The following is a 9,645-nucleotide window of genomic DNA, read 5'->3' as shown; positions in this document are numbered from 1 at the left end:
CTCTTTTCATCATTCAAAAAGTATACTTATATGTGCAATCAACCTATGTTTCTAGAGAATCATTTACAGACTGTTCTTTCTGCTACTCTGGGCAGTCTCTTCCCTTCACCGCTGAAAATAGACACAGTTTCAATCAGAAAATCTTACAACTATGGCAAGGGGAAGACTTCAAGTATTATTGCACTTTCAAGAATTACAGAATGGGTAAGGGACAACTGGAGGTTCTCCAGGAGTTTCCCTGTTCAAGTAGGATTCTCTAGAGCATGTTACTCAGAATTGTGTCCAAACAGCTTTTGAGTATCTCCAGGGAGACTCCACAACCTCACTGGACAATTTGTTCCAGTGCTGAGTAACCCAAACAGCAAAAAAGCTCTTCTCCATATTCTTGTGAAAAACTGTGTTCCAATTTCTGCCTGTGGCCTCTTGTCCTATTGCCTGTCACCAGTAAGAAAGAACTGGTTCTTGACACTGATAAGATCCCTGTGTTTCCTCCTCTCCAGGCTGAACTAGGTGTATCATCAATATGTACTCACAAAGTCAACAGGTACATGCAAAAACATGCAAGAGAAATAGAACTTCCTGAATACAAATCAGAATAAAAAAGTAAAACTGCAATGATACCAAACAGACAACACATTTTTCAATTAGCTTGAGCATGCTACTGGAAATTTTTCTGAAGCCAATACCAATTGGCTTTGGTTTAAGAGTATTTTCTGTGGAAAAAATGCTATTCATGAAAATTTGGACCAACTTTAGTGAAAACTACTTGCAAAGTGCAGAATAGATTCATAAACCTCAGAGATCTGATCTTCAAAGTATTCTTTGCACTGATTGCAAAGTCTATTATTTATTCAGTGGTGATATAAAGGTGTTAACATTTAGGAAAAAACTGAGGAGCTAAAATCCTGCTAAAGACACATAAGTGAATAGTCACGAGAATGTACTTGTGCTGCAAAGAATCTATATAGCAGCTATTAGCATATTGTCACTACACTAGTAATAAATTCATAAAGTAAACCAAAATGAAAAACAGACTTTCATGTACCAGAGGCAACACTCTTTTTTTTAAATCTTCCATCTTCCAAATACAATTATACCATCTTCCTGGAGTCATCCTGAAGTAATAACTCATTTCATACTCGTTGGCAGTAAACATCCTGGTATGACACAAAAATATTTAAATTCTTTTTTATTTATTACTTTATATTGTTCCATGGCTAGGATGGCCTAGAATTAGTTGCTCTGAGGTGAGAGAGCATCACATTTAATCTAAAATTATTTCACAATGGATTAAGAAATAATCATTTATGTGATCTCAAACATTTCATGCTGCCACAAACTCATTAACTCACTGTATATGTACAATACATGTACACATGCACCTATACACTCTGTTACCTCAGCATAATTCTTGGATCTCAGGATTGTATCTATCAAGAGGACAGGACAGTTTTTATGTCTCAGAGAAACTAATTTACTTACAGGAAATCTCCACTTGTTGCATAGGGCACAGTTGGGTTTCATGGTTGTGTGTGTGGTTATATTTTCACTGCTGCTCCAGAAAATCTGGATTTCTTGAATGCTCTCTTTCAAATCTACCTGTGAGTATCTACTACTCCTTAAAGCATATAAAATGGTGTGGATCCCAATATTTAAGCCACAGAATCCTTCCCACTATTGTCACTAAACAGAGGTAAAAGATGTCTTGCAGAATACAGTGCACCTCAAAAGATCTAGTTCCATACTTTAGCTTTGAGCCATAACTATTTTGAGGCTTTCTGTTAATAATTCTTAGGGAACAGAAGACAGCCATAATAGCTCAAAGCTCAAATGGCTCCACTGCTCAAAAGTCAGGATATTTGCCTTCTTTATTAGTACACATAGACAGTCTGTGTGTGATGTACTTTCTCTTGGGACAGATCTAAAGGAAAAAATAATCGTGTGGTGTAAATCTGCATTTTTATTGACTACTGTTAATTTGACATTGACTGTACTAAAGAAATCTTTAAACACAAAGACTAAGCAGCTAAAATTTGAATAAGAATTTCACATTTCCTGACATGTTTGTGTAGTCTAGTTTTTAAACATATCAACATAATTTGTGAATCTATATTTCTCTGGAAATTTGGAAGAAACAGATGCTTAGTTGCAACTTCCCTATCACAGGATACTCCATCTGTATTTCACATTTATGGTATACTAATTATGGTTACCATATACTGTGTGTTTATTTACTTTTCTCATTTTCAATCTCTCTCTCTCTTTAGTTCTGCTTTTCTTATTTTACTTTAATTCTGACTGTGTATGCCTTTCATAATTACAGAATTGAAAATTCATTTAGATTCTGTGACCAAAAAATGCTGCCTGATGCCAGAAAAACAGAGAACCTCTGTCTCAAAGTAGGTTGTTACTCAGCTGTATTTATTTACCTCATATTTTGCAGAAATATTCCTTTTTAAATACTAGTCCCAACTAGTTTATGTCAAGATAAATTACATCTCCTGCTGATACAACTTCTACGTTAAATGACCAGAAATTATCCCCCATAAGAATTCTACAGACTCACAGATCTTTCTGCTTTGCTTCTCTATCTATTATTTCATTCTGTGTTTTTCTTGAAGACTAATTTTGCAGGATCTAGATGCAAAAATTTATCACATGGAATTTTCCATTTCTATTTGGAGTTAAATATTGCAGGATTTTTTTAAGCCCACAGGGTGAGACAGAATGCTTTGCAAGAAATTATATTGTCTAGAATTTAAATTAATCATGTTGGTATGCATGTAAACAAATAACAAAAATATCTCACATAAGCCTGGATGTTTCTGCAGCTACATAAAATGGTCACTTAGTGACCATACACAGGCATACTTCAGGAACTACTGAAGGGCTACTTAAAGTGCCCTAATTTCAAAAGAAGGACATTCCCTCACACCAAAACCAGTATCACTGTGCAGCTTCACAGCCTTATGGTTAAAACACTTTCTAGGGAGATACGGATTTCAGTTCATTCATTTTGTGAAAAGTCTTGAACCCCCTAGCCCCATATTCGATGTGAATGCTTTAATTGTTCAGGTATTCCACAAAACAGAAGACAGACCACGTCTACCACCTCTTTTTTAAATTTTAAAAAAGTGGTCAAAACATATATATATTTTTTGATTGAAGTCAATGTGAAGCTGCACAGATAAATATTTGGGCCAAAAAATGCCACTTTTTCAAACTACTGGTTACATTTCAGTTTTAAATAGCTGCCAGTCTTAATCCTACCAAGATGGTGGTCACTGAAAACCATGGAATCTTTTGCATCAGAGGAGTTTTGTCACCAAAAATTCAGCCCCTTACATGGTTCAGCAGGACTTTGGAGAATCACAGGCTTGGATTTAGAAGTTAAAACCACCTACAGATACACTTTTGGCACTACAACACTTTTTTGGATCTTGGCCTGAAACCTTCTGAGCCTTGATTTGAACCAGAACAGTACTATGAGAAACTGTAGGGATCTGCTATGGGAAAGATACTACTGCCTTTGACCCCCAAGCTGTCTGCATGCCAGGAGCTATTGGTGCCAGTAGTGCTGTACCAGCTACCATGAGGACTGCCTCCTCACTAATACTAATGGGTGAAAGATGTAGGGCAAAAAGCTAGTTTAGACACATCTCTGATTGTTTAGGCTGATTATTTGTTCTCAGAGCAACAGAAGGAAGCTATGCAATGAATTTGTGCAATAAATTAAGTGTTAAGCAAAGTGTTTTCCCAGTTACTGATATTTTTGCAAAGTTTGCTGATTCCTCCAGCTCTCATTCCCTTTTGAGTTTGCTACTGTGTTAATTAACTGTGTCAATTCTGCCTGATTAGTCATAGACATAAGTGAATCAGCACAAAATAATTCATGTGTGTCTTAGCTTCATTGCATTACATTTAGTCACGCAATATTTGATTTGTCTTGGTTCCTAGATTCCTAGTGTATTATTTTGAATTTGCACATAGTTACTCTCCAAATTTTTGGACATCTTTGCTAGTTGTTGGGACATCCTGACTTGAACTTTATCTGCTCCAGATGCCAGAAGTGGTTAGTAACTTTGAGCTAGAGCCCAGAAAAAAAAAAAAAAAAAATAGAAAAAAAAAAAAAAAAAAGGCCAAAACAGATATGGAAAAAAAACTCTACAGTGGTGCCAAGATCCACCCTCACTTCTCGTGCACAGAAGGTACACTGAAAACTTTGAGTAAACAAATGCTCCATGTACATGCTTAATGCTGTGAAAAAATTAGCATAGAAAAATTGCAAAAAGGAAATCAGAAGGCTTCAGCCTAGCAGCAGACTTTGTACTTACTAGAGCACTCTGATGCAACACATGTGGAGTTTACTTGTGGCTTAATCCTGGGAAGCCCCTGCATAACTGATTTGAAGAGAACATATTTTCACCTTACAGAAGAAATAAATGAATTAAATAAACAACTGTATTTACTTGTAAAAGCAAAAAGTCCTAAATAAAATAATAAATAAATATATTCAGGACTATATTGATAATAACAGGCATGATAATAAGAGTCATAGTACTATTTTTCTTCTTTACAAAGAATATTCATTTTTTTACAGAATTAGAGTAAGTTAATCAGCTTTACAGAGGCACAGAATATTTTTAAGTGTATTTTTAATGTCTTGTAAAAATATTACACATTGAAATTTCTTTTTTTTCTCATTTAAACAAGCCAAATTTTTTAAGGTATAGAATCAGATTAGTTCATCAAAATGCTCTTTGAGATGAACATATATATGATTTTCTTGGCACTGGTGTTTAACATATTCTGTGCCTCTATCTTCAACATGGATGATGGAACAGGGGAATCTCAGTGCCCTGAGCTGGAGGACCATGACTGTAAGGATGATCAACTCCCAGTCAACCCTGAAATTTTGCAGGATCTGCTTGTCTGACTAGATCCCTACAAATCTATTTGGTCTGATGGGATTCAACCACGAATATTCAAAGAGCTGGCTGATGTCATTGCAAAACCTTTCTCAATGATTTTGAGCATTCTTGGGAATCCAGCTGAGCAGAAGCTAGTGAACATTTTCCCAGTTTTTAAGAAGATCTAGAGGGGGACCCCAGAAATAACAGGCCTGTCAGTCTCACTTCAGTGCCTGATAAAGTTTTGGAGAGGATTATTCTGGGAGGTATTGAAAAACAATGACAATGCAGTCGTCGTTTCAGCCTGGAGAAAAAGAGACTGAGGGGAGACCTCATTGCTGTCTGCAGCTTCCTCATGAGGGGAAGAGTAGGGGCAGGCACTGATCTCTTCATTTGGTGACCAGAGACAGGACCCAAAGGAATAGCCTGAAGCTGTGCAAGAGAAGGGTTGAGTTGGATACAACAAAAAGATTCTTCATCCAGAGGGTGGTTGGACACAGGAACAGGCTCCCCAGGGAAGTGGACAGACCACCAAGCCTGACAGAGTTCAAGAAGTGTTCGGACAATACTTGGGCACATGGTGTGTGCACTCAGGGGCTCTTGGTGGGGATAGTGCTGTGCAGGACTGTGAGCTGGATTCGATGATCCTATTGGGTCCCTCCCAACTGAGCTTATTCTGTGATTCTGTAAATTCCATTGATAATGTATGTCTTCCATTGACACTAGTATGTCTTTTAAATAGCCAAGTATTACTTTTTAATTTTGCACTGATGTTGAGAAGCCAAATGAACAGATACCCAAAGTACAAGACTTATTCATAAGCCCTATTTGATGTTTAACATTTGTACTCACAAGCTCTAAGCAGCTCAGCAGAAAAGTTTCCCATTTAGATCACACATGTCATTCTCTCAATGAACAGTACCAAAAGCTTATGTATAGAATGCCTCAGCTGAGTTATCTGAGTCAGCCAGCTGGAACCAGGTGCCTCATAGCTTGGCACTGCTTTGCTTACTTGGAGATGGTTAAACAATGGTCATTAACTGTAGATTAATAAATGAGCAATAGATGATAGATAGATAGATGATAGATAGATAGATAGATAGATAGATAGATAGATAGATAGATAGATAGATAGGTGTAACAAGGCCAACTGGCACTGTAAGCCTTAGAAAAGGTTCTGTTGATGTGGATATTTTTAATTTCAGTGCTGGATTGTGAATACCTTCAGATCACCAGGGCACTTTAATTAAAATCAGTTATAGATTTCTACTGCAGTACTTCTGCCTTACAGATTTTTTTATCTCAGCTGCTTAGAAATGGATTACATAATTCTTTAAACTAAGGCTGCAATTCACAAATCAACACAAATTTTTCCTCTAAAATTGGGAGGGTCTTCTCATATCCTGTTATATCTAATACATTTTTGTACAGCCTACACTTGAGTATCTTGTGGGAGCTTCATGATTTAAAGAAAAAAAAAAGGGCAAAATTGGGAGACAATAAAAATTATGTGAGTATTGAATAGCTAGTTTCACTCATGGGAATGCAGTCTAGTAATATTTTCTTTATTTGTATTTCCTTCTGCTAGTCTGTCTAAAAGTGTTTGTCTAATAAGCTTTAACATTAATAAGACTGAAAAGTAATAAGCCTGAGTAGAATGGCTGAGCTTTGGAAGTTCAGTGTTATGGAAAATTGTCATATTTCACAACTACCTTTATAACTACAAAGGAATTCATAATCAGGAAATTATTAATGGAATATGAAATTAGAAGTTTTGGGGGGACAAGAACTGCCAAAACTGAAACACATCCAAAAATATTATATATAACAGAAACTGTATTAAGGTATAACACAACTAGTAGAATATAAAAGTCAAAATCAACAGCAAGAAAATAAATTAGGAATAAAATTAATTTTGCCAAAAGAAATATTAACATTACTAATGAAATAAGCACAGTCTCACTCTAATGATTTTTTATTTGATATTTGTCAAAATAAATATTCTGTGAGACATTCTGCTTTCTTAATATCGAAACACTGAACATCCCTGCTTACAGAGAACAGTGACTTGAAATATGGTGTGGTATAGGGAGCTAGAAACTGGAATGATCCAACCTAATGCACGTCGCATTAGCAGCAATACTTATGTTTTTATTAGGGTTCATTATGGTTTTACACAGTTCACAGATTTTTGGTAGGCTATGTTCATTTTCATGTTTGTCCTCATGTTAATCTCATATCCTTAATTTGGATTTTTAGCTTCTCAGTTCAGGATTTTTTTTCCTTTGAAAAGGCTAAGTAATTCTTAGCATCTCAAACATTATACTATTATTAAACACTGCATAAATTATTAAATAGTTCAAATAGGGGCAATACTTCTCTCCTAATGGACAAGGCATTTCAGAAAATTGAAAATGTTATTTAATAGTATAGTGCAAAGGTATTGACAATCTTCATTCCAATAAATGAAATTCAGTCATAAGTTGAGGAAGGACTAGATCCATAAAAAATGCCTGTGTCTCTGTAGTTATGTATATATTTCCATTCTATAGACTTGTTAACTCCATCAACAGCAGTGCATTATAAAATTTATGAGAGAAATTAAGTATCCCAATAAACAGTGGGCCTGTCTTAACACAAAATTGTTAATTAATGCACTATACATATTTCTAAATAATTTCAAAGGCAGTAAGTAGGAAATAATAAGAGGAGGGTATTTGTTGTGTCTTTGCCTTTATATTTCACTTTGTACCTAATGAAATGAAATTTCATCATTACCCTGTATCAAAAGAATGCTAGAAGCACTTAAACCCTAAAGCAGCTTTAATTTATTTAGGTAAATGACACCTGTCAAAAGATAGAAATGTGGATTTGACAGTAAAGAGAAACGAGCCAAACAAAGGCAATTATTACTCCATGGAATAATTTTGAAAAGGAAGTTTCACAACAATATAATCTAGTGAGAGAGGCCTTGCCACGGTACTAAACAAACCCCAAATGAGTATCTGTGCTCCCTTGCTCACCTCACAGCATGCAGGACCAGCCACAAGGCTGAGAGGTTTTACTAGACAAAGATTAACACAAACTTTACACTTTACACATTAACAGCCAGTGACACAGTTTTCCTGTGAAAACAAAAACATCCTGGGAATGCTGTGGCTGAGCACTTTTTTGAAAACTACTGGATGTAGCTCTGCATGACACAGCCCAAATACTTGAGGCATGCAGTTGAGGGAGTCTCAGTTCTTTCTTAACTTGACTTTACTTGCAGTTTTCCAATTTGAAGAAAACATCTGATATGAACATGTCTTGCTTTTAACCTGGTAGAACTAAAACGAATTTTAAGTAGACAAATTCTAATGAGAAAGGTGAGACAACTTCTTATGTTGTGCTACCAACTCTGCTTATAATTGCCCTCATAATTTCTTAGAAAATACTTTATGTTCTCTTTCTTGAAGATCTTTAATTGTGAAAATTTAAAATTTTTTTGAACACGATATTTTAAGAAAAGTATTTTTACCCTCCATTAAATTCAGTGTGTGAGAAAAATTAAATATTTCCTTTGAATATTTTATTTTCTCTAGTTCAAAAACATATACGACAGTCTTTTCAAACAATTTTTCTATGTGCATATATAAAATTAAATAAGGTTAAACTATATTTGTTGCCAGCTTCTGCCTGATTTACCTCAGGATGGAATTAATCCAATAACTATTGAGAGGGTTTTTTAATTCTGTATTGTAACTACTAATAGGAAAATATGGAAACAATGTATTGGGCACTTTTCTGTCAGAAATTGTTTCAACACAATTTCCCTTTGCATATGTCATTCTTTAATTTTAAAGAATGAACTTCCTACAGGAAAAAGTGCCATGGTGTTGACATTTGGGATTTTTGACTCATTTCTTCATTTCATTTAATGTGATAATTTCTAGCAAGTACATCACTCATCAATTTTTCACATCCTTATGATACCTTTTCTTTGATTTTTGGTGAATTTTTCTGGGTGTGACTACGTTATTATTCTGACCAGTTTTTAATCTATAGCATACTACAAGTTTTATGTAGCACTTCCAAGTTTTTGTACATTGTTTTCTTTACTCTAAACCTTTTTTTTCAGTAGTAGTAGATGTTCCCTAGAGCTAACTATAACCATCAGACCATACATAAAACTGGAGAGCAGAATAAGAGGATTGACTGATTTCATAGCTCCCTGCTAATTCCTAATTTTACAGATTTGGAATAAACGTAATCAAAACAATATTTCTCAACTGGCTAGTACTCAAAGAAAGCACATTAGTAGTATCTATCAAATAAAATAATTAATAAGACTCCAGGATTTCAACAAATATCAAAATCCATGTAACTGTGGTTAAAATCCTTTAAAGAAATATACAAATCACTTGTACTAGAATTACACAAGAAACTCAAGTTACTCTGCTGGGTGGCTAGTGTGGTTTTAATTGCTCACCTTAGCTTTTTAGGAAGCCCTTTACAATTTGAATGCAAGAAAATATACAACATTTTCTTTGCAAACATATAGATATTTGCAGTGCTTGATGGGTTGATAATCAAATTAGTAGGGAAGACAGTCAGTCCTGCATATAGGGTGCAGCCAAACTTGCGAGAGGCATGGGAGGGGTTCACATATTTTTGTTTTGGTTTTGCTGCCAGCTGCCATACTGCTGTGGTGTTTAAAGACAGTGCCAAATACAGGGTTTTAAAGGTTCTCCTA

The sequence above is a fragment of the Oenanthe melanoleuca genome, chromosome 4 (assembly GCF_029582105.1).
Source record: "Oenanthe melanoleuca isolate GR-GAL-2019-014 chromosome 4, OMel1.0, whole genome shotgun sequence".
In the NCBI taxonomy this organism is placed as follows: Eukaryota; Metazoa; Chordata; class Aves; order Passeriformes; family Muscicapidae; genus Oenanthe; species Oenanthe melanoleuca.
The sequence above is the reverse complement of the archived record's forward strand: the minus strand, read 5'-3'. Positions refer to the sequence as shown.